The sequence below is a fragment of the Anser brachyrhynchus genome (assembly GCF_964034855.1).
Source record: "Anser brachyrhynchus genome assembly, chromosome: 7".
Classification (NCBI taxonomy): Eukaryota; Metazoa; Chordata; class Aves; order Anseriformes; family Anatidae; genus Anser; species Anser brachyrhynchus.
In genome coordinates, this window is record NC_137701.1 from 23,532,207 (window position 1) to 23,557,851 (window position 25,645).

General features: G+C 36.5%; 1 long non-coding RNA gene across 1 annotated transcript in view; it reads right to left on the bottom strand.

The window, feature by feature from the left end:
- Positions 1-25,645, bottom strand: part of LOC308198592 — a 192,026-nt gene that overhangs the window by 12,528 nt on the left and 153,853 nt on the right. Inside the window, exon 5 of the long non-coding RNA XR_013954036.1 lies at positions 17,657-17,764. This is a non-coding gene — a long non-coding RNA (uncharacterized lncRNA). The remainder of the gene's footprint in view (positions 1-17,656; positions 17,765-25,645) is intronic.

Here is a 25,645-nt window from a genome sequence, read left to right on the forward strand (position 1 = left end):
GATCCTCTGAAAACTATTTAACACTAACAATATTTCAGGCCTAACTAAGTAGGTTTTTATCTTTCAAATGTAAGTTCAGCATCCCTGACTTTTGTTCTATATTATAATGAAACATTATGTTAGAGCCACACCATTTTCTTCCTCAGATCTTTGAGGACGGCTAGCATAGGCAAACAGCCCAACCTATCTCTAAACTTCCAGCTCAATCCTGTTTAGATACCTTTCTCTATATTCTCCCTAACCTCTCCTACTATCCACAGATACTGCTAGTCTATTGGGAGATCAAAGATTTTACAGTTACATGCTTACATGCTTTATGATTCCAGCTAATTAAACTGGCTTTTAAATTTAAATATTACAATACCTTTGAGTCAGTTATAGAAATAAAAGTGAGTTGCCCTGGTAGTATAAAAAATGGTCCTGGCACTCGCACAACAAATGTTCAAATTGGTGATATTAATGACAATTGTTACAAGCAATCTACATACAAAAAAAATAAAAGAAAAAGAAAAAAAAAAAGAAAAAGAAAAAAAAGACCAGACTTAAATGGGAATATATGATTTTTAAAGCCAAATGCAATACCGAGAGAACATTTTAGTGTGTGTGCAGAGTGGAGGTGCAAATGTTCATACATAGTTGTGGGCAAAAGGGACAAGTTTTTCCTATAACTATGGCCAAGGCTAATTCTCTGGCTTTGTTTTTTGAGGGCTAGTCTAATTTTCAGCAGTGGTATCTGTCCTTAAATGGCAGCAGAAAGAACTGCAGGATAGTTACAGCTTTACGACATACTTGACTAAGACAAAAGGATGATAAGAGAAAACATTTGATTGAGAAGTCTCAATGACAGCCCCATAATACCAGGGAAGCAATTTTGGTTCCACTGCCATCAGAATCTACTGGCCACAGGGGGCAAAGCAGCTACGGTCCAGTTGGGGCCACAAAGGAGAGTGTCCTTGGCTCTAGCTCAGTATTATGCTGCATTCTGAATGAAAATTTCATAGATAAATTCAGAAATATCAAATAAAGTTAAGCTTATTACCATATTATATCAGATCAAATTTCTAGTTATTTCTTCAGTCAGCATTTATTGTATGACTGCATCGCAATAAAGATTTCAGAAATATGATGAGGCTGTACATTTGCAGTAAATGAAGCACCTCTGTTTATTACAAATCTATGTGCAGAGCTCTATCTGCATAGATACTTGTCAGTCAACCAGATGTCTCTGTATTAATTCTCTTTTTCTAATTGGGAAATGGAGGTGAGATGGCATTTATATCATGACTGTTATGTGATTGATATATGTCTGGACTGAAGCAGAAACACAACACATACTCATTGTAAATAGAAAACTAACCAGTGAAAAAGTTGAGTCGCTTGAGTCTCTGCTTTTTCATTTAGAGTTTAAAGAACAGCAAAAGAAAAATTCATAGAAATACTGGTCATGTTGAAGACCTAATTATGGGACAATGCTATTGCTTATTTTGTAAGAACTTGTGCATTTATATGTTTTCCTGGCGTCTTTAAATATATACACAGATGTGTAATTTATATCTGATAAATATGCTTTTGGTTGTTAATTACTGTTTTTAACTCTAGCATTTTAGCTAAGTTTACATTAAAAAAAAAATCTGCCACTAAAATAATATCTGCTTATAGCTTCAAAGAAAATGGTGAGAAGACACATTTAATTCAAAAAAATTAAATCAAATATTAAAATTACAAAAATAACCTGTCTTAATGAAATGTATCTACTTTTTTTCAGCATTAATGCTCTAGATGGAACCTGAACCTTTATGAAAATGTCCTGTTTTTGTACAATAATTAACACAAGCCCAACAGAGCTCATCTTTAGAATGGACTTCTCTGAATAATGTTCTGATTAGAAAATCACAGTTTTCTTTTTATCCATTTAGCTTCTTAATTTCATTGCATTTTCTCCATTTTTTATTTAATGATGCTGTGTCTGTTAGATAAAGGACCAAACAAATTCGTATATGTAAGTATGCCACAAATTTAACAAAGGCTATAGATTATACAATTGCCACATTATCAGGTCCATAACTTTCAAGCCTTTGCTTTGGTACAAATGAACTGGTAGCAGAAGAAGCTGTAGCAGGTTGTCATTGCCTGCTAAGGATAAGAATAGCTATATAATTACACATTTTTTTTCTGTCCAGATAAAGATATCTTTGAATTATCCATTTTTTTTCCTCAGTGTATTTAAAAAGTATAGGAAGGAAAACATGAAAACATACGGCCTTTTGAAGCAAATTAGCAGTAAAAATGAAGTAGAAAAATATTTTCCTTTTCCCCACTGCCTTCAACTAATGTGGGTTTCTTGAAGTTTTACATGCCCCCCCCCCCCAAAAAAAAAAAGATAAATATATTGGAAGAAGGAAGGGAAAAATGAAAGAGTAAGCTCGCCATATAAAGCAGCTGATGTAAAGATGGAGAGACATAGCCATAGAAACTAGTCACATAAATAGTCATGAAATGAAAAGTTTCAGATTTGTATTGAAGTAAAAAAAAACTACTTAGAGAAAGGCCAACAGGCCAGACTAAATAATCCTCGACTTAACGTCCAATTCTGAATCACATATTAGCTGCAGAGATTTTAATGTAAATATGCCATTACACTGTCATTACAGTGATCAGGCTGCATGGCTCACAGGTCACATCTCAGCCACTGTTAATTTTGCAGGCAAAAGCTTTTTTTCTCTTGAAATGTTAATAACTTTCTATTAGTTAATGTAGCGTGACTAAAATTCAGATTAGATATAATTCATTTTAATATCTGTGACTGGCTATCCCGATCATTTAGCAATGGTTTCCAGCTGAATACAAGATGCTAAATTGGACTCATTTGCATAGCCCTGTTAAAGCAATGCCATTCTCTAAATGTAGGCATCTTCAAATTAATTTAAAAGATTTTTTTTTCTGGTTTTGCTACCAGGATAAAATCTCTTGCTAAAAACTAATTGTAGTTACTATGAGCCTAACACACATATTTTTCCTTCTTTTCTCAGGAACAAATGACTAGTTAATATCATTAACTAGTAAGGGAAAAAATAGCTACAGTGCTTCTGAGTACTAAAATGGTTGAATCTGAGAGCTGCAGACAGACCAACAACCACTATTTGTAAACCTTGAAATAAATACAGTTTCCTACTTTTAAGCACACTTAGATATATTGTTGTATGTCAAATGTTAACACTGATATGACCTTGAAATGATCATTTAATCCATTTGGGTTATTTAAAGATCTTCTCTAAAACATATGTTCATTTAAGGTACAGTTTAGCTAAACTAGACAGCTTTTGGGACCTTCACTGGTTCCTAAAAGAGTTCAGCACACTGGAAAATGTAGGTTGTTATTAATCACTAATATTCTTCCCTTAATATGCACATATAACACCATTTAATGGTAATGGGAGATATATTAGCTCCACAAGGAGAGAATATCCCTCCAACTTATCAAACCCTATCTTCAAATATATTTCAATAAACATGTATGTGGGGTTTTCTGGGACAATGACTTGATACAAACTTAAACAGGGATGGTCAGAACCCTTTTTCTTTTAAATTAAATGCAAACAAGTAAACAAGTCTATTACTTATACTGTATTAGTCAGTATGAATCACATATTTGGCATACAGTATATATTCATGCATCCAATTGATAGTAATGCTTTCTGAATTCTAATTAGACACCCGCATGTACCAGAACATAAATCAAGTGTTGTTTTTTTTATTATTTGTATTGTCTCAGCACCTAAAAGCTCTCACGGCTCAGCCTGGAACCCCATCACACTGGTGTGTGTACAAACATGCAGACTCCCGCGCCAACAAGTATCAAAAGAACTCGGCAACCACCAGAGAAGAGACAGTTCCTTCTCCTAATTTACGTACATGAAACAGAGAACAAGGTCAGAAAAAAAAATAGAATAATGGAAGTGTCACGGACTGACACTGCATCAGATTATGTAACTGTAAAATTTTACATGCTTCACAGTGAAGGAATTTACCAATCTTTAATTTAAAGTAATTGAGGGATGTGAGAGAAACAGCTGAGGGTGAAAATGGTGGTTAATATGCTTTTATGTTTCTTTACAGCTCTGAAGTGTTTGATGCCTCTGTGATGCAAAGCAGAAGACTCTGTCGTTGCCAATAAGATCCTAAGATTGCTTAGCACTGTGGGCCTTCATTGACCAACTTGTCAAAAAAAATAAATATTTTGTAACAGTAAAAAATAAATAAATTAAAAGTAAAAAACATAAAAACAATATTTTAAATTACACATAGATTCACCTATAGGACAGAATATTATTTCTATTATGTTCATATTGCTGTTAAAAGCATAGTAGCCATTTATTTAAGAGTCTGGATATAAAGTAAGAAAATCAAGATCTCCCCCTGGAAGAAAGCAGTGCAATCCTGGTATGACACCACCTGAGTACCAGATGTAAGACTACTGTGGATGCAGTGGGGAATCGAGGTATGACAGTGTCAAATCTGCTGATCTGCTAATATATGTATATATTTATTTATATATTTAATATCCCTCTGCCTTTCTCTTAGCAGGGTGCTTGCTCAGACAATTTAAATGGGATTGTCTGTCTCCTATATTTCATTTTAAAAATGCAGTGTGTTCTGGAATGCTTTGTCTGCTTAAGTTTTAAATGATTACCAGCACTTTCCCTGGGATTATCCAGCTGGATTCCCAGATCAGTTTCCTTCTCTCAGCTGGTCATAAAACTACCTATCAAGCTCATGAAAATGCTTATTTGCAGACATGTTGCACAGATCTGATTTTTTTACATTTTTTTTTGTTCATTTCTTTTTTTTGTTTGTTTGTTTGTTTCAGGAAGTACATTTAAAGTTACAGATAGAATGCTAATGAAATTGATTTCTGCTGGGGTAAATATTAAGCTTTATGTAGATGTTGATTAGTATTGGAAATAAGAATGCTTGAATCAACAAATTTTAACATCTATTACAACATTAGGGTAAGGTAAATCTGAGACCTGAATATCCCAGACTTTGGGAATGTTTAGAACTTTGTTGATGGCCTATTGGAAATCAAGAGTTTGCTGGGACCAGATGATCTTAATCTTTTGAGAATAGTTAGATTTGAGTTGATGATTTTGTTTTCAGATCTCTTCCTATATTAGTTGTTTCACATAGTTTTGTTCTGTTGTTAGAATTCTGGGAAAAAAAATACTATAATGAGCAGAAATGAGCAGAAAAACTGTCAAAACTACTCAAACATATAAATCAAAGGTAACAATATTCTTTTCTGAACATGTTGGGCAGCCACTTATTGGCACATAGCATAGCATACCTGCTTACTGCACTTAGACCAACTGGTACAAACTCCTATTGCTGAGGTTGTGCTGGTTCTGTCTCTTTAGAAGAGTGGCAGGTAGGATCACTGCTAAGGAAGCCTTGATGAGCTTCTTTGTTGGATGAAGAGAAGAAAACTATTTCTAAATATTTTATATTTGCTTCTACATTCGCTCAGAATAAAAAGCTCTTAGAAATAGCGCTTATGAGTGCCCAGAACCTTAAAGCATGTCAATCTATTTTACCTTGTCTTTGAGTGAAAGGGCTTATGTCCACCCCAATTTTTCATTGACTAAATTCATTGTTCTGTTCCAATGTTGCTGTTCCTACTTTTCTCTCAAGCTATATTATTTCAAAATTATTTGTTATACAGTTGGTGTCTTCTATTTTTCAGAGACCAGCTGGATGACTTGTCAACAATTCACTGGGAAGCAAGAAGGTAACAGTAACAGCTGTCTGTGGTGTGCTGTGACAAAATGTAAGGGCTGGATTCAAATCTGTAGTTAGTGGCCCCAGAAAGTTCAACCTCTTGCTTCAAGGCCATTATTATTATACAGTCAAAAAAGGTTCCACCCTTTCAGAACTGTAGAAAATTCAGAGCAACTTATTCTGATTGTATATTTGTGGAAAAGAAAATGCTACATTCACTCCAGGTATTCTATATAAGAAATTCTGTGGAGCAGAAGTGGGTTGGTTGGCTAGTTGGTTTTCATAATCAGGAAAGTGAAACAAAACCATGAAATTTACCACGTCAGTTGGAACTAGCTCAATATAGTTTAAATAATCTCAATATAGTTCCAAATAATCCAAAAGGATTTGTATCCGTCACTCCCTCAGTTTAAAAAATAACATTGAATGACTTGGAATAAAGAGCAAGTGAGGAAATCAGGACCAGTTTGTAGATATTTTGCTAGTAGAAAAAGAAACTAAATTCAGCAGATAAATTATGCATTACAAATTACTCCCCCAGGATCTAATTCATAACATTATTATATTGTGAAATTCTGGGCTATATTTATGCCTCTGTTTGCCCAATCATCAGACAGACACAGAACAACACAACATGTGTAAGTACTTTTCCTAGGGCTTTTCCAGTACAAGTTCAATGGTTAGCAGCTGCTCTTGCATGTTGTACTTCCAACCAACCTGCTGCAATCTTCTTTCTCTCAAGAAAGGAGACTTCTTTCATAATGTACCAGACAGAAAGACCTTTTTGGCTCAATTCTCAACTCAAGAGGGAAATTATTCCAGCTGCCCATACCTGAAGTTTGTGATCAAGTGCATAGGTCAGAGAATTCTCCAGCCAAGACCTAATGCAGCTTGTTGTGCCTTTGAGATTTCTGGTTTACGAACACAGTCCCTGCAATGTGACTCTGTGGTCATAGAAAGAAATAGGCCCTTTATACCACATTTGAAAAATATCATCCTTTGTCTACCTCCTAAATTGTAACAGGAATATGTAGTGAAGTGCACAGCTTGTCCTTTTTTCTAGATCTATATCCTCTAGGGCATTGAACTGAAGTAACTTGTGTCTCAGATCAAAGTCATTTCACTTAGAAACTCAGGTTGAGCTTGAAGGCACAGTCTCTTAAGTGAAGGTCAATGGTTTATCCATTACAGCACCCAACCCCAAATTATTTTTGCAATTAGTAATATTTATATCTGTTTTTATAGTGTAAAAGAATAAAGAAAGGATAGTCAGCATTTTCAAGAAATACAAGTTAAAGGTGTCCTATCATTTAAAATGATATATCATGTTAGAAAGGAAACTTAAAAGCTGGCATATGCAATCTAAAATTAAATACAGATTTTGAATTTCAGGCTGTGAAGCTAAAAAGATCAAAGGAAACTCTTTACAGTTCTTTGGAATTTGGTATTATACTACCCAGGAGGTCATTTACTCCCATAATTTAGTCTGACTTATTTTGGCTTCAGTTCCATTAAAAGTATGTAGCAAAAAGAGGGCCTCCTTTTAGTTTAATTTTTAACTGCAACCTGTCAGTTAAAGGGAAAGAAAAAAAAAGTGTCTGGAAGAGGATGATCTACAGAAGTACTAATAGCTTTCAAATCTTTTGACTTTTTGAGCCTGATATGGTGAGAAACTTATCTGGAAAGATTGTATTTTAACCCTTTTGACTGTTCCTGGACATAATGTGTGTTTTTATTGAAAGGGAACTTATTCACTGCCCTTGAACATATATCTCCCTTGACTGTACTGGCTTGCCTTGTTGGACACAATAACAGGAGGACCCTAAGTTTAAGGTTCCAATAGGCACGCATCAAAAGCGAGCCTGTCATCAGTCAGGAAAATATCCAGAAGTTTACCTACTGTCTGGAGAAACCCACAAATGAGCAGGATACTTGCTGTGATGTGAAGGCAGTGGTGATGGGGCTGAACAGACTGAAAAAGTCTTCCATCACTGTATTTTGGGATCAAGAAATACAAAAGTAGTTCCAAAAGGATGATAAAAATTTAAAATAACTTCTTTCCTTTCGGAAAAAACTCTGGTATACTCCTGAAGTTATCTTTTTTTTTTTTTTTTTTTTTTAATCTGTAGCAATTTGCACAAACAAGATCTAAACCAAACAAACCTACAGGCAGTTTGTCTTCTGAGACAGCATTAAGGTTACCTGATGGGAGCAGCTGAGGTGGGCAGGGAATGTGTTTTCCTGAAATAGGAGGTTGTCTTCTGCACCAGCACCTCCCCTTTTCTCACTGGAGAATGAAAGGAGGCAGCCCATCAGCTGAACCTGCCATCTGCAAGAGGCTGGCTTTGGCCAGGCACAAGGCCAGAGGAAAAGAGACAGGAAATGGGGCAGAGAGACCCAGTCTGTGAGGGACTTTTCCCTTCTTGACATTCAGGCTTTCAACTGATCCTGGAGAGAGTCTCAGCAAAACCACCCAAGAGCTATATGATCTCATTCCCTTGTTAATATGCATTTGCAGAAGAACTTATAAAGACAATTCAGCCTTAGCAGTTGTATCAGAAGTTGCAAGACGTTATATATATATATATATGTATAACATACACACAGATATATATAAACATATTTTATATAATATATAAGCATATTTGTTTCTGGGTTTGATCACATAATTACATAATTTAATTAAAAATTATAATTTAATAATTTATTCTCTAAATTGTTATGATTAAATTTTTTTCCTTCCTTGTAATACAATAGGGTAGATAAAACTACAAAAACAAAAGTAGTCTTGGACCATAAAGAACATGATGGACTGGCCTTGTTTCTGGCACTTGGGGAAACTGGGACTCTTGCTGTTCCATAAGAATAGACTAATGATGATCTAGTGTATACTAATAATTTCCCAGCAAGATACATGCTTGAAAATATCTTCCCATATGATTAATGCTTCTGAAAACATAGCTGTTTCTATCTGACAAAACCGAATGGATTAGAAATGTTACTTTTTTTTTTTTTCCCAGTAAAAGGAGTAGTGGCAGCAGAGAGGTTAATTCTCCTCTTTTCATGCAGGTATCTTCTTAGAAGAGAAGTGATTAAAGGAGTTTCTTTTTTGGCATAAAAGTGTTTTTCTAATCTTGTTGAAGTGCCTAAAATGTGTTTGAAGAGCCAGATAAAAGCATGGACTTCTTATTTAATGAGTTATCAGTTATATGTTCCACTGTTTATTTTGCTCTGTCATTGAAACATTTTTTTTTTAAATGTCTTTTTCTTCACAACAGTCAATAGGTAATAATGATGCAAGACATATAGGATGAATTTCAACATTAAGTAGAAAAGAATAGCTCTCTCCCAAACTTTTACAATTGCACAGACAAAGCCAGAAACAGTGTTCATTTTAAAAAAATGTTGAAAAAGTCTTTATTTCTGATGGATACTTGGGACAACATCAGAATCTTTATATAATTTCTTAGCAACTTACCTACTAAACTGAGGATTTAAAAAAAAAAATAAAAAAATGTTAGCCCATTTCTGCCAACTAGGGGACCCAAACTGATTATGCTGATTTACTAATCCTCAATGTTAGAAGGAAGAAAAAAGTCACTACAATCAAGCAAATGTCTAGCTAAAAATATTAATGTTGTATCATGCTGCAAAAGTTCTCTGCTGGTATTAGACCCTTCAGTGGAAATTTAGGTGCAGACCTACGTTGTTTATTGAACTAAAGGCATACATGTGATAAAGACGTCTCTCTGTTCTTACAAAGGTATCGACTGCTTCTATCATCATAGGATTCCCCACTATGCTTTACCACTGGGGAAGGAATAGATCCAAAGCAGAGAAAAAAAAGCTGCCTGAGCACATGCAGAACTTCCCTGAACAGCAGTGGCTTTTTGTGCTTCTACCATGCATTTGAAAAACCATTATGACTAAAAAAAATCCAAAAGTAGAGCTAATATATGCAAAATGAGGCTTACCTGTGATCTCCAAGGACCTGTTTAGGACCTGGTGCTCCACTGAGCAGTACACATTCCCTGGAACCATGTGTCTGCAGTGTCCTGCCTAAATCTGGACATCTGAATGAGTTGACCTTCATGGAGCACACATTAGCCTCGTGGGTAACAATAGCCATGTGGAAATATCACTGCAGAATGGAATTTGGTTGGCTTGGAAATAAATCAGAAAGCATAGAGTGTCCACAAAAGTTCTAATTGTATCTAATCCTCAGAGAAATAGCTAGGCATTACGTTATCTGCTATTCTCAGAAATTGAGATTCTCCATGTTAAATATTTCTTTTTTCACTATCGTTCTTTCCTCTTCATCTAAACCTGGCTGCCCTCTCTTCCCCCAGAAATTGCAAAGTTGGAAGGCGCAGCAGTCCAGCTTCAGTATCCATTGAGATCAAACCTAAAGAAATGGACCCATCTCTATTCAAAATGAATTTCCTTTATACAAAAACCACAAAGGAAACTGAAGCTACATTTCTAAATACTGAAAAGCAAAGAATAAAAGGTGACTTTTCCCTTAAAGCATTCTATGCCAACGTCATTTAGTGCTTTGGCAAATCCCAGGATATTCTAGGAGGACTAGTTTAGGGTAGCAAGCCATGCACATACCTTTTCATTAGCCCCTTATTTTCAAACAGAGGCCTACAGAAATTCCAGTGTTTCGAACTCTCACAGGGGGATGGAGCAAACAGAAAAGATCTTGTTAAAACTGTCCTTCTCCAAAGACTACTTTTTTTTTTTTCCTTTTTTAATACTCTTCTATGGGAATAGAGAAACCAGGTTTAGCTGAATATGTCCACTGTGCCAACTTCCAGCAACTTCTTGTATTTGTCAATGGCACCAACCAGCTGTGGTCCTTTTTGTCTGTGAGTAGGGTGCATGAAAGGAGGCTGAAATACTAGGCAGAATGTCTTATGTACATGGATAGATTTCATCAGATCAGGCTCTAGGTGCTATGGCTTCTGCTCCTCCTGTGTAAACCGATGATTAACTGTAATTAGTATTTAGTTACACAGAAGCAGTGCTTACACAAGGTTAGTGCCTCACTCATGTGTTCTGCTTTCTGTCACTCATCTTTCAATCTGGATTTAACATTAGGAGTACCTTGAATATTCTTCTGTCATCCCTAGCAACCCCCACTCTGCTTTGAACTACAGTTTTTCTGAGCATCTTTGATAGCTGATTTTTTTTCCTCTCTTTCCCTTTTTTCTTCTTCATTAAAACACCCTTTAAAATCCCTTCATTTCTCCCTTAGAGACTGGCTTTTTTTTCTCTTCTTCTTTTCAACCTTTGCTCACCTCCTGAAGTTAAAGGTCTCAAGGTGGATATTTTGTCTTTCCAGCCTATAGTTTCTCTTTTCACGACTGTGCATCTCCTTCATTGCTCTCCAAAATTCCACCACAAACTGCTCAAATAATAATATTTAGGTACTTATTGTATTGTATTTTTGAGCTGTGTGTGGATGATAGTGTATATAAATTACAAGCAAATAAAAACTTGATATTGAAATTGCAATATAATGCAAAGAGTATGCCATAATTTGATCAAATCAATAAGGGTTAATGAAACCTAGATCATTAGACTAACTTGAATCTTTTGATTAAAACTTTAGGATGTTATATGTATGTAGGGAGAAATTATTATGTTAAGTGCTTTGACTTGATATCACAGAACATTTTATTACAAAATCTGAATATTACAAGATCATATTAAATTGGTTAAATATAACATTTGTTTCAAAATGTAGTTGCAAGTGGTGGGTTATCCACTGAGTATGCTTGTTTCTAGCACTGAGTATGCTCGTTTCTAGTGTGTTGTTAGTCTTACTGTATTTGGTATCTTAATTCATAGTGTGGAGGAAAACAGTTACAAGTTCTAGAAAAAAATAAAACTGTGAATAGAGCATATACATAAAATATTAAGAAATAATGAAAACATAGGCTTTTTTGAGCATAATCAAGTAGGGCACAATCAAATTGCATTTCAGTGAAGGTAAGATCATACACTGAGGTAAAACAAAGAATGTGTGTGGACACTTCAAGAAGAGTGCACTTATCCCTGAAGACAACTACACTGAAAGAATTGGCATGAAGATGAAGCATGGTTTGTCACTTCTGTGTAAAGTTTGAGTGTGAACCTGAAGCCAAGAGGTGCCATCTTACCCCTGCTGAAGAATAATAGGTCTATAAGCAGGGATTTCTATTGCCTCTATGGTGAGCAATGACCTCTCCTGAAATAGTGTCTTATTCCAGAAAGTATATTTGTAGAGATGTAGAACAACAAGAAGGGTCTGAGAAGAAATAGGAGTATGATTAAAGGCCAAATAATCTGCTGTATATTGAGAAACTCAGAGAGCACTGTCTATCAATTCATCAAAGTAAAAATTAAGGGCTGATTTGATTGCAGTCTTTAAGTATGTATATGAAACAGAAACGTGATAATACATGCCTCTTCAGTTTGATTAACAAAAACACAACAATATTCAGTGAATCCAAAGCAGCATGTAAAATCTTGGTCTGAAAAATAATCAAAAAAACGTTAAAAAGGTATACATTTTGTCCTAGTGAGGACTGTTAATCATTGAATCAATTTAAGCAGAACTGTGGTAGTTTCTGCATGACTGAAAATTTAAACATTGGAGATGGATTTTTTTTTTCCCTGAAAGAAAGTAAAGACTGAGCAAGACACAAATGAAGGAAATACTATGGTATACAGGAGGTCAGACAAGATGTTTAGATTCTGTTTTCACATTCTAAGAATCTAAGCAGGTACTTGTTCAAATAATGTATAATCTTGTCTTCTATGTGATTACCCATATACTTTAACAGGTGTTTAAGTGCCTTGCTGGATCAGGGCCAAGCAGAGCTAGTCTGGTAGCATGCCATCTCAGTGCCCCTTCTGCAGCTGTGGCAGGACAGGACTTAGTGCTGGTTACACATTGCACCAAGTTTTTTGCTCAGAGAGCAGTGTAGATTAAATGGTACAACCAGGACTAATTTTTCAAGGAATGGAGTACTGGGATGAAATGTAGTACTAATACATGAATATTACATCTATGTGGCTCAGCTGATTCATGGAAGGTTTCTGGAGTCCTGTCTTGGGTGTACTGCTATAAAGGCATCATCTTTGCAGGTAGATGCTACGCTACAATAGGAGTTATCTTCAAACAATTTGTATACAGAGCATAAGGCTGTTCTAATCACTATCATAACTGATGCAGCTACAGTAGTATTAAATGGTTGTGTAGACAAGCTATTCATAACATACATTAGTGATTGTGGCTTTCTTCCTTTTGTTAGCTTTCTCAATCCCTACTCTATGTAATAACTAGTTTAATGATCTGATTTATGTGCACAGATGTAGGATTATGTCTGGGCAAAGGATGCCTGATCATTTTACACAATTCATCTGTCTTTGATGTGTAGCAGACCAAAATAAAGTTCTAAAATGAAGAGCTGGAAGGAAAGGATCTGCTAAAGGACTTATAATCTTATTGCACCAAGTTATTGACTTTTATCTGACAACTTTTGTGCTGCTTATCTTTCTCCCCTTACACTCATCATTGCTACTGTCTGGTAAATGCTTTCCTTTTTTCATATCTCTGCAGATTTCTCCATTTATCTACTATTGTTCTGCCAGTATGTTAATGGAGAAGAGTTGGCCTCCATATCCAGCAGCTTTAGTACTACAGCTTATTTGATTAGAGGTTCTCTAACTATAGTGTACATACAGTAGTACACAAGACACCTCATAGTAGTATGTTAGTGCTGTGTGAGGAGCTAAATGTCTTCTTCTCCTGTCATCATGGTTTCTACTGACAGCAGTAGTTAAGTGAAGTATGTTTGGAAGTTACGTTTGGAACTGCTATATGTCTTTTGGGGAAGTGCTGGTTTCAGTCAAAATTAAGATGACAAATACTGTAAGGTATGGCTTGGCCAAAATGCTAATCTCATATGAAATGATTGTCATCCACATAATTTCAGTGGTACTGCTTGATACCTCAGATTAACTCCAGCAAACAGCGTGAGGTTTGTTGAACTTCTATTAATTTCCTAGGTTGTGTTCTGTGCCTGCTGCTGCTGCTCCAGATGAAATAGTGTAGTTGGAGACACAAAGACCACAAAGTCTCCAAAGTGGGTGGGCAAATACTTGGTGAACATTTAGGCTATGTTTCTCAGAAGGCATCTCATGCAGAGCCTCTCAGCAAATTCAGGGTGGTGTTCTGGGTTGAAGGGAGGTTTGCTAGCATATACTGTTCTCTAACAATGCTGCCCTTATACGACTCTTCAGAGGGCCAGAGAAGCCAGCATGCACAGGGCAGTCTTGTTCAGCATCTCCTTGGGCTGGAGGCTCAGGGCTGAAAGAGCAGCAATTGCTCTACCTCTTTAAAGTGCCCATCTCTCTCAAATGCTATGTCAAACAAACCTTGACGGTACACAGAGATTGTTTTTTTCAAAATGGGTATGCAGTCCTGTGCATCTCCCACTCTTAAGAAGATAGCTATAAAAATCTTTTATTTTTTATTTTATTTTTTTTGTATTTAAAAGACCTCAAGCTTTTTCCTTGGTAGGTCTGTATGTACAGTGCAATTATGCATGCATTAAGCACTAAATGAAAACAAAAGGCATTTAATGTTAATTACAGTAGAAAGTCACCATATTGTGATCATACACAGCTCTACTAATGCTGCCCAGCTAGATATCCCACTTTCATGCAAACAACAGATCCAAATTGAATTACTTAAAAAGAAGCTACATACTGACTCCCAGCAGTATGTTTTGACAAAACACTTTGTCTACTTAAATGATTTCAGATGCTGTAGTCAAAAGCCTTGACTGCAAATAATGGGTTCATAAAACCTATCTTTAAAATTTTACCTGACAGTAATGCTGTGCAAATATCTGCACTTCTAGTTCACCTTCTCCACTTGTTTACATCAGGATTTTAATAGAGTGGCTGTCACAGAACAACAGCTAAAGGCCACTGTTTGATAAGTTGCTGTAAAAATAGACTGTTTAAAATGAGAATTTCCTTCTTAAATTCAGCCATCACAAAAAGGTGGTGGTTAGGAAAATATTGAAGAGAGACAATTTCTAGACTGCAATAAAGTCCTTTTGAGTTCAGTGACATTCTAACAGGCAATGACTTTGTAAAAAACTACATTTCCCATCTGTCTTCAGTGTTGCTGAGAAGTGACAAAAATACAAGGAAAACAGATGAACAGAAGAAAAGTCAAGAGATAGACAGATGGGTAGACAGACAGACGTTTCTATTTTTGTATTGGCTCACTTATTCTCCATAGTATATAGTTGAAGAATAAACTGACAACTTCTTAACTACCTGAAGAAAGAAACGGAATTCAGGAAAACCACCAAACTTTAAATGTAGAGCAAAAATCTAAACGAAGATCTTCTGTTAGTCAGCCCTACCTTAGAGCTGCTGGCTTTCCCCATGCATAGTGGCTGAGCAGAAGGTAGCTGGATGCTGGTGGCCCTACGTGACCTCCAAGTATGCACATCCAAGGCTGAACTCACAAGAAGTCACCCTACACAGCAGCAAGTCTATATTGAATTGCTCTCATTGTGCAAGGTGTGGGGTATGGGGAGGGAGTGTATTTTAGCCTCTCACTTCTTTCCTGAGGAGAAGGCATGATTTGGAGGGAGGATTACTTTACACTGGCAAGAAGAGTGTGCAGCCACTGCTGTGCTCTTCTGTCATGAGGCAGAATTGTACATTTCTAAGTTTCCACAAAAAGAGAGCAACTCCCCATCATTTCTAATAGCTGGTTAAGTGGCATAGCTGAATCCTATCTGAATTCAATACCATGCAGAGTAAGATTTCTATGGAGCTACTTGTAAAGGAGAATTTCAGAGCCAGAAAGGAGGGAAGAGATATGCAGACTGGTTTAATCTGTTTAGTTTGGTTTAATCTAAGTTTATTTTTTGTGCCAAATGAGTTATTGCTCTCTGTTGGAGAGAGAGAGAAATATCTCGGTAGATTTTTCATAACCAAAAGTCTTAGAAACATAATTAAAAATACTGTTATATTAAATATATACAACATGCTTCCTTGGATTTTACCAGAGCTTGAGTTATTTCTGACCACTTGGTAGCTATGAAGTTTAAAGTAGTTGTAGGTAACTTACCTTTTTTTTTTTTTTGGGGGGGGGGGGGTGTTATTTCAGTATTCCCTGATTTACTGCTGTGTAAATTCTGAGATAAAGCTTGCACCTCTAATGAGCTTTTGCCTTGTGCAACTCAAGGGGGAAAGACACAAAAGCTGGAATCTGAGTAGGTATGAGGCTGCTAAAGCCTGTTCTGCTAGCCCCTACTTCTGTTCACCCATGTATCTCTGACTCCTCTGGCAGTATTACAGAAGAATTTCTTTTCGACTTATTCAGGGCTCATTTTATGAATCAGTCATACTCACCATTGATCAAAATACCTCTTCCAGATGAGAGAGTTGGGCTTACCCTCAGGCCTAATACAGCAAATGTCCTGTATAGCTCTCCAGAGCTACAACACTAATAGCAGTAACAGCAGGACTTCACTAGAAATCTCTGGAGGTCCCACTGAAATCAGAGCTTTAATGAGCACATACAAATCTATACCAGAGCGTAGCGCCCCCTCAACAAAATATATGTTGACCTAGAGCCTGCACAGGTGGGACCACGGAGGAAGAAAACAGTATTTTCCATTCTGCTAAATCCTTTGGAAAAATAATCATGATTATTTAATGAGGAGTGATTTTTATAACACATTAAAAGGCCTCATCATGCAGAGGAGCTATGAAGCAGGTTTAGTAGGACTAAGGTTAGTAAAATTAGGCAAAAATCTATTGTTAGTTCTAACAAGTCAATACATAAAACTGCAAAGGCTTTGAATGCTCATTTATGTGATGAACAATAACAATAGCTTCATATCTCAGAGTTTGTCGATTCCCCCCTTGTGTTGTCTCTGAACCCCATGTAGTTGTTAGTGCAGGGAGTTGGAGCCATGCCTGATGCTTTTGGAAGTACTGCCCTCACAAGGCAAAGGCAACGAAGCAGTGTGAACACTTATGAAACACACGTGTGGTGGACTCCATAAAGCCGTAATTCCCTTTTCCTCTATCTCTTCTGCCTCTGGGGGTGTGTGCAGAATCATCCCCCCACTCCCTACCGCCAACGAGGAGGTAGATACTTATGTTAGCCGTTTCCCCTTTACCTTATCAATACATACTACTAACAGCACATAATAACTCCACTTATTTATTGCATTCTAGGAGTTGCTGAAGACATGTATTAGATGCTGTGCTTAGACTGTACCCTCAAAATCCTTTTTAACAGACAATACTAGAATGCCTATAAATTGTCAGGATGGTTATTATTAAATAATTTGTACCTGTGCTGTGACTTCCAGCAAAGACTCTAAAATGCTTTGGCATTAAGAGAAGTCTCTCAATGTTTTCTGAGGAAAGAACTATTTCTGGTCAGAACCCTATGGGGAGATATTGCTGCCATTTGGGTTTCTCTTGTCTTGTCTGGTTCAATTCCCAGTCCAGCTTTTTCAAGTCTTTTATTATTATGATTATTACTATTATTACTATTATTACAGTAAAAATACAGAAGTCTGGGTTATTATCAAGGCTCTCTCTATTCTACTTGTGACTTTTAATGTCCCAGAGAACAGCATGAGTATAACTTTTTTTGCTCATTTGCTGTCTGTAAGCCATCTTCATGGAAACAGAGATCTTAGATATACATCTGAAATATAGATCTGATTTTTCCTTCTCCTTTTTTTTTTCTTTTTTTTTTCCCCTTACTAAAAGTGTTTGTTTAAAAAGAGAGATGACAAAATACAGTGAAACTCAAAGTTACTCAAGGAAATCGACTCACCTGATACAGTATGGAAAGGGATTTAGTAGTATGGCCCCAAAACCGGTGCTCTGACCATCAGTCAACAGCTTTGCTTCCTATGGTAAGTTGTTTTTAAACCAAGAATACCTGAGAGATGTGCAAGGAAAATTAAGATTGCATATTGATGAAAAAAATGTAAAATACTCTGAAATATAGGAGGTAGGGTGATGGAGACTGACCCCAGTCACCTATTATTTGTGTAATTTTAATTACTCTCCCTTTAATTTAAGCAGCTGACACACACTTTCAGTGGTGTTCAGAAAGTTAATAGGGCAGCTGAGTAAGGATTTTAAGGTCATATTCTTGTCCTTTGGTGCTTATTTTATTTATTAGCTGCTGCATTAATATTCTTATGATTACAGAAATGATCATTTATGTATATAATGCATCCTACAGTAGTATACGCTTATTAATATTTTAATATTTATTTCTGAATAGTTCTTCCCATCCTTGATTCTTTAGTACTAAACTCACAAAAATACAACAGCATTTATATCAAGCTTCTTCCTTTTTTACATTATTTCTTAATTATGGTATGTAGTCATCAGTTTGCTGACAACAATCTTCCTGTATGTCACTCTTTGATTCCACCCTTCCCAACTGAAATTAAAATATTGACAGAAATCATGTAGCGTGAACAGTGGAAACATTCAAAAGGGCATTTAAAGTAGAGGAGCTTCTACATTTATCACTTCTAAATATGTGCATTTGTTCCTGTTTTTCAGTTATATAAAGAGTTACATGCGCAAAACTAGCGTGCCATTTTATGCATGTCTTGCATGTAGATAAGTGATGACATTTAATTGAAGTTACTTTGTAAACCCAAACAAACCACAATTTGCCATATAAAAATAGAGAGAACTTGATGTTTCTGGGCCATTATATCTTCAGTGGAGGTGGAGGGGAATAGATAGACTACCAGTGTGCATAGTGTTTGGCCTGCTCATTTCTTAAAATTTTCCCCCCATTTATCTGCCCACTTATTTATGCATTTCTGTCTTTCTTGGTCAGAAAAGTGCAGGAAGGAAAGACAAACACAGATCATGGAACTGGCTAAAGACCTGCCTGCAAGTTAAAGCAGTAGCTCTCAAAAACATAGGTGTTCCAAGAACTTGTTTAGCAAGCTGCAAAGGACACAGAGGCTCTCCATGCAGGAAGAGATGATGGTGGTGTGGACATGGTGCTGTGCTGGGATGGCCCAGCTGAACCCATTGCAGCAGGGACAGAGTTCAAATGACATTTGTCTTGGGAGGCTTCTGGAGAGGCAGTGGCCATGCTCCTGTGCCCTCTTCTCTGGCTGGAGATGCCCTGCCTCTCCCAGGGGCTTCCCTCTGAACATTTCTACCCCTCTGTGCAGGTCCCATCTCCCACCGCTCCAACTGGACTTGTGAAGGGGAAACTCCCCACTCCCACCCCTCAGGCTTTGGACAGGTGGCTTTGGACAATGCTATGCCTCTTACTCCTGAGCTTTGTAATGAGCTGAAGGCAATGGGTGTGCTAATGAGGTGCATCAGCAAAATTGACACTGGACCGATGACTGTTAAAATATTTCTCATAATTCCTTGTGTGTTTTCCTGATTTTTTTTTCTTCCTACATAGGCACTTTTTATTGCTTTGATGTTTAGAGGTTAGCTTATGATGGACCTTGAACATCCCTTAGACTTTACAAACAAGAGTGTGTATCAACAGCATATGTGTGATGTAGTGACACACATCAGTAAGTATTCTCTGTTTTAAATTCATTGCAGTGAATCAATCTCATAATGTTAACAAATCTTTTTACATATCATCCTGAAATGTCTATTCAACTTAAACAGCAAGGTTTAGACATTGAGCAATGGGTAATGACATCATGGTCAGCATTAGGATCTGAAGAATTATAGAGATATGAGGGGGAGTCTGTTTTCCTGTTGTCAATAAATGTTGTAAATCATAAATCAGACAATGTTGCAGTAATATAAAGACATGGCACTCTAAAGAAGGCATAAAAAATCAAGAGCAGGAAGGAGATGGTCTGCAAAGAGTCAAAACTTCTTAGCACTTCACAGGGTCTTCGCATGTGGTCAAGGCAAATTTCAAATACACTGTATTGTCATTGTTCTATATTTAGTTGTGCAACTGCTAGAAAATTCAATCTTCAGTCTATCATACAAATAGATAGGCTTGTGGAAACACTTGTCATTTTAATCCCAGCATGCTAATGCCCCCTGTGTGAATATAGATTTCTCAATTAAACTAAAGTAATTTGATGAAAGAACAAGTCTCACAGGTCCAAGTAAAGGTTTCAGTAACAATAGCCTCAGATATTTATTGCTGAAGTGTTTTCCACTGGATGGTACATTGCTGTGGCTTAAAGTTGTACATGGATTCTTTGCTTAGATGCACCCCAAAAAATGCATGTTCCAGCGGGAAACCCATGAAATAGTCTGCAATGTCACTATGCTGCTGAAAGCGCATTTAAACATCCCATAGAGTTAAATTTCTGAGATCCCTTGGAGATAGCTATTGCAGTGATATGGAGCCCTGATGCTTTTTCTGGGATCTTCTTTGATGTAGGCCTATGCCAACTTGTTTCTAAGAGAGATCCAGACCCACATTCTATTTTAAGGGGTAGGACAAAATGTGTGTCTCCAGCCAAAGAACAGGAATCACAAATAGGTGAAATGACCTCACATTAATACAACCCATGTAGCCTTATCTACTTACAGTGTTTTATATTTTTAACTACTGGGTATTTATAAAAAGTCACCATCCCTATTGGCATTTGACAAAGGACACAGTTAAATGGACCTGGCATTTTCTTATTCATGTTGTTGAGCTACTTGAATTAAGGTTCAGGCATCATATGATACTGCGTGTTTTATGGATATAAAAGATCTAATTCCTGTGTAGGCACCAAGATCTAACATTTCTACCAGAGAAGTTTGACTTCATTTCTTTTTATAAATAGAAAAATATATTTTCCAAGTCTTCAGTGATGACATTAATTTTAGTGCTTTGTCTCACACAGGAGACAAAGCCTTATTACACATCTTTACAGATGTGCTTTCCAGAATGCATGAGAATTTTATTTTAATTACATTTTTCTCTGAATTTTGCCACATTATTTTCTCCCTTTCTTTAGTTTGTTCATTTTTAGGCCATAAATATTATTAACCCACAGAGATTTGTTTCTGCTTTCTTTAGTTAATTAAAGACACCGTTGGATTTATCTTGTGCTACCACCAGGAGGGCACAACAAGTGAAATATTGTATTACTAGATGGTTCATTCATTAGCATAAAATAATCAGTGCTTTTGAATACTAGCACTTCAATGTATCAGGTTTGGGTTTTTGTGATCTCATCTAGGAAGCAGCAGCAGCAGTAGAGGGATAAAGAAGAAGACTGAGAGAGGGAAAAGAAAGAGAGTCAGCAACACAGCTGTTAAAATTAGAAGGATTCCTTAAGAAAAAAAACACTGGGCATTTGACAAAAAGGAGAGTGCACAAACGAAGCTCGCCTGGGAGCATGTCTAACTGGCACCTAGAACACAACATGAGAGTAAGCTAAATTCCCTACTCTGCTACTAACAGAGATTGAATAATTACAAAATCATTCATTCTAGCACATGATTTCTCCCTTTTGGGGAAAACAAACAAACAAACAAACAAACATACGGTCATACCAAATATTTCTACTGATACCATCTAGTATTTATCAATGTAATGTTATTTTTCCAAAAGGAATGATGTCCCATGATAGCATACATAAATATAGAGACACATGCAAATATTTAACGCATGTTGTATCTACTTGGAGATAGCTTATCACTGAATATCAGAGAATACCTATTTCTCCAGAAGCTATTCTTTGTCTTTCTCACTCCCTGGTGGAAGAGTTTGGGTCATCTGTAGAGAGAGACTGCATGCTTAGGCACTATCTTGGGCCTCCTTCAAAACCCTTTCCCCTAGGTATTTCTCCACCTTCCTTCTGAGCTTTTCATGAGTGTATGAAAAATTAATAGGACTCAGCTGTATTGCCTTTTCTCCCTAATTTCATCAGAGTGTAGGAAGGTGAAGCAATGATATAATAGGGGAGGCTGAGGTTCCATGTCCAAAACAAGGAAATCCACTTACACAGAGGCCCCCTTTGTGTACAGATATAGGTGGTGTGACCTATTTCTGGGAGACTTTCTTCCATTTTGGGGAGAGACACCAGTAATTCATTCTTTCTTTCTGAGGAATAAAATAAGAACCCAGACACATTGATTATTAATCATTCATCTGGGGACTCTCCTCCCTCTTGACCAATGACATAATCTTCAGTGAACAATATGTATACTGTAATTGACATTTGCACAAAAAAAAAATCAGGTTATATTGTATGCATCTGCACTAATAAAAATAGTCATCTTTCAAATCCTCCTTTTCAAAGTCTCACTGAACAGACTTCGATATCTATATAGCATTTATTTTGACCTTCGCCTCTCTGATCTCGCTGCACTGGGAACTGTACAGCAATACAATATAATGGAAGCATACTTTATTAAAATACACATTTAGGCTGCAATCTTCAGGAAGCTCCAGTCAGGTGCACAGGAAGCATTGTACCCATTTGGAGTTTCAGCCTCTTCAGGCTTCACATAAAATTCCATCTATATATGTCACTCTGAGAGTCAGTTGCATAATTATCTTCTAAACAGCACTGTTGATGAGTTGTGTAATTACAGTAACTCAACAGGTCATTCCAAATTGAGTCTATGTTTCTGCTTGTTTAAGATCCCTATTTTTGATATCACAGATAATTTAATGCTATCTATCTGTTATGGTAACCAAGAGTTCTAGACAAAGATCAGTCACTCCTACTTGAAGATGAGTCACTATTTTAGCATGTCCTACTTCCAGAAGAATTATGCATTTTCCTTTGCTTTGTTTTGCTTTACTTTGAGAGAGAACAAGGAAGTATACTGGTTGCTGCTGCAATTGTATAAACTCTGTTCTCTTCCATAAAAGACACCCAGATGCATATGAACCTTTGAATAAGTAGGAAAAAAAAATGTGTTCATTATTGTTAGATTGCTTTATGCAGAGATTTTGTTTTGTTTTTAGCAATGCTAATGAATAACATCTAGGCTTACAGCAAGCAATTAGCACACAAGAATTCAGGCTTTTGTAAAAATAATATTAGCTACTAGATACCATTTTTTGTACGCATGTTAAAAGGATAACATATTATTTGTGTTCAGGTGTACTACAAAAAGCCACTATCTTTGAGGCTGATGCAATGATCATGGAGGAAGCAGGATAGACCAGTGAAATACAAAGAGAGATAGGAAATAGCACACCTTCAATCCCAGAGAGGACTCCATGCCATTAGTATGTATTTCCAGTAGTGTGATGAGGACAGGAATCACAATAGAAAGTACTCTATTTTATTTGTAAAATATCCTTAAAATAATGTACTTAAAGAAATTAACTGTGTTTTCAAAGTATTCTCTTGGATGATGAACTATCAAGCACTGTTACTTTAAACAGTGACTCCCTGCAGAATCAAATGCTGAAATGTATGAGGAAATATTAGTCCTAATGATTTTCCTTTGGAAAATATTACTACTGTAGTAATTTTAATTAAGGAAGAATTTAGCACTTTTGAATTTGTATTCCCAATGTCAAACTCTTTTGTTATCACACTTACACCTCTGTTATTAATGTTAGCCATGGTTTGCAAAAGAGGAAAAGCTAGTTATCAATGAATAATTCAGGCTCCATAACTGTCAGACCTCATTATTTTAAATAAGGCCTGGTAGTTCCAGTTGTAACTGGCTAATTGCATCATTTAAACTTAAACTGTTAGAATATTTCATATAATTCACAATTTTAAAAAAATTTAATACATTCAAAACTACTGTAGTACATAGGGCAATTTGCTTTAAATCAGGCTAAGAGAACAAAGAGACATTCTAGTTGTGATACGAGTCCTCAAGTGGTTAAAATAAAAGAACTAAAACTGCGATGAAACTGATATATCCAGTATTTAAAATGAAACCTTATCATTAGATGGAAATGATGTAAAATACTTAAAAAGTGGAAGCTGAAAAAATTAAAACATCTGAAACTAATGAAATAAATTCTGATACCCAATAAAACTCTGTTGCAAAATAATCCAAATGCTGTTAGTGAAAATTTTTCCTATGTGTGGTCATATACTCTTTGGTTTGACTTTTGGCCATAAACACGTAATTCCCAAAACAGCTAAAAATAGATGGCATGTCAATCTTTTAAAAAAATTGAAGCAGTGTTTTCCAAAGGGCTCTAGGGAGTTACTGTTATTTGTTAATAATTTTAGTTTATGATTAGATAATTTTAACTATATATGTATATATTTTAATATGATAATGATTTACCCTTGATAAATTGACCTGATAAAGTGAGACGGAAATATATTTTACATGTATTTTCCTTCACAGAGTACACCAAGCAGGAAGAGTTAAGGGTTATTTGTAAACTAGGCTAATCTTAAAATGCTGTTTTAATCTTTTGCTTCAGCTTCATTCTCAGATTACATCCATCAGTTTATGGTTTGTATCCAGCATCTCTAAAGTGTGAGAGATTAAGATATACTAAGTGTGACTCTTAAAAAAGACAGTACAGCTCAGGTCTGTACTGAAACCTACTTCTGTGTTGTACATTCAGACTGGTACAATAAGGGAGCTTTATCCTCATTTTCCAGTTGGGATACTGAAGTCCAAAGTAAACTATATAATACTTCTGTAGTCTCTCTCTCTCTCTCACACACACACACACCCACACACCCACACACCCACACACCCCACCCCCTCCACCCCCCATGCTTCTGAAACAAAAAGAATTTATCTGGGACCCAGAGTCTGCCTTACAACTTCAATGGGCTGCTGCAAGAAAAATCATGGTAGAGTACCTGAGTGTTATAAAAATGAAAAAAAAAATGCATTTGTTGTCTCTGCAATCACTCAATTGTTTTTTCTTTCTTTTTCTTTCTTTCTTTCTTTCTTTCTTTCTTTCTTTCTTTCTTTCTTTCTTTCTTTCTCTTTCCTTTCCTTTCCTTTCCTTTCCTTTCCTTTCCTTTCCTTTCCTTTCCTTTCCTTTCCTTTCCTTTCCTTTCCTTTCCTTTCCTTTCCTTTCCTTTCCTTTCCTTTCCTTTCCTTTCCTTTCCTTTCCTTTCCTTTCCTTTCCTTTCCTTTCCTTCCCTTCCCTTCCCTTCCCTTCCCTTCCCTTCCCTTCCCTTCCCTTCCCTTCCCTTCCCTTCCCTTCCCTTCCCTTCCCTTCCCTTCCCTTCCCTTCCCTTCCCTTCCCTTCCCTTCCCTTCCCTTCCCTTCCCTTCCCTTCCCTTCCCTTCCCTTCCCTTCCCTTCCCTTCCCTTCCCTTCCCTTTCCTTTCTTTCATAATAATAATAACAATAATAATAACATATAAAAAAACACACACCCCAGCTCTCATGTTGAAAAAAACTTTGAATTTCAGCCCACATATCCATTAAAAACAACATTAAGGCTGTGGAGGTTACACAGCAAGGGCTTGGATCTTAGCTGATATGTAGCAGCCTTGCATTGCTGGATATCTTGTAAAAGCCACCCCTACATTTCTGCATCATACTGGAGGTCATTATAGAATACATACAGAAACTGTGTGCATTCTTGTGTTTGAGAGCAGAATCGGTGCACCACACAGATTAGCTTCCCGGGTTTTCCACATACTGAAACCAAGCCATTTCTACTTGTGCAAAAAACACATCTAGCAATAATTGGTCCCCACAGAGATGCAGACTATCATATTCTCACATTCTTCTGAGATCTGTAAACTAAAAGCCTGGGTTTCTTGGGAGATGTATCTCTTAAGAAGACAGACAACATCAGGTTGAGTTTTGCAAATCTTTGCTTAAGGCACATTTGAAGACCGTAAAAATTCTCTCCCCACCCCTCGATTCCATCCTTACTCATCATGGGAGCTTTG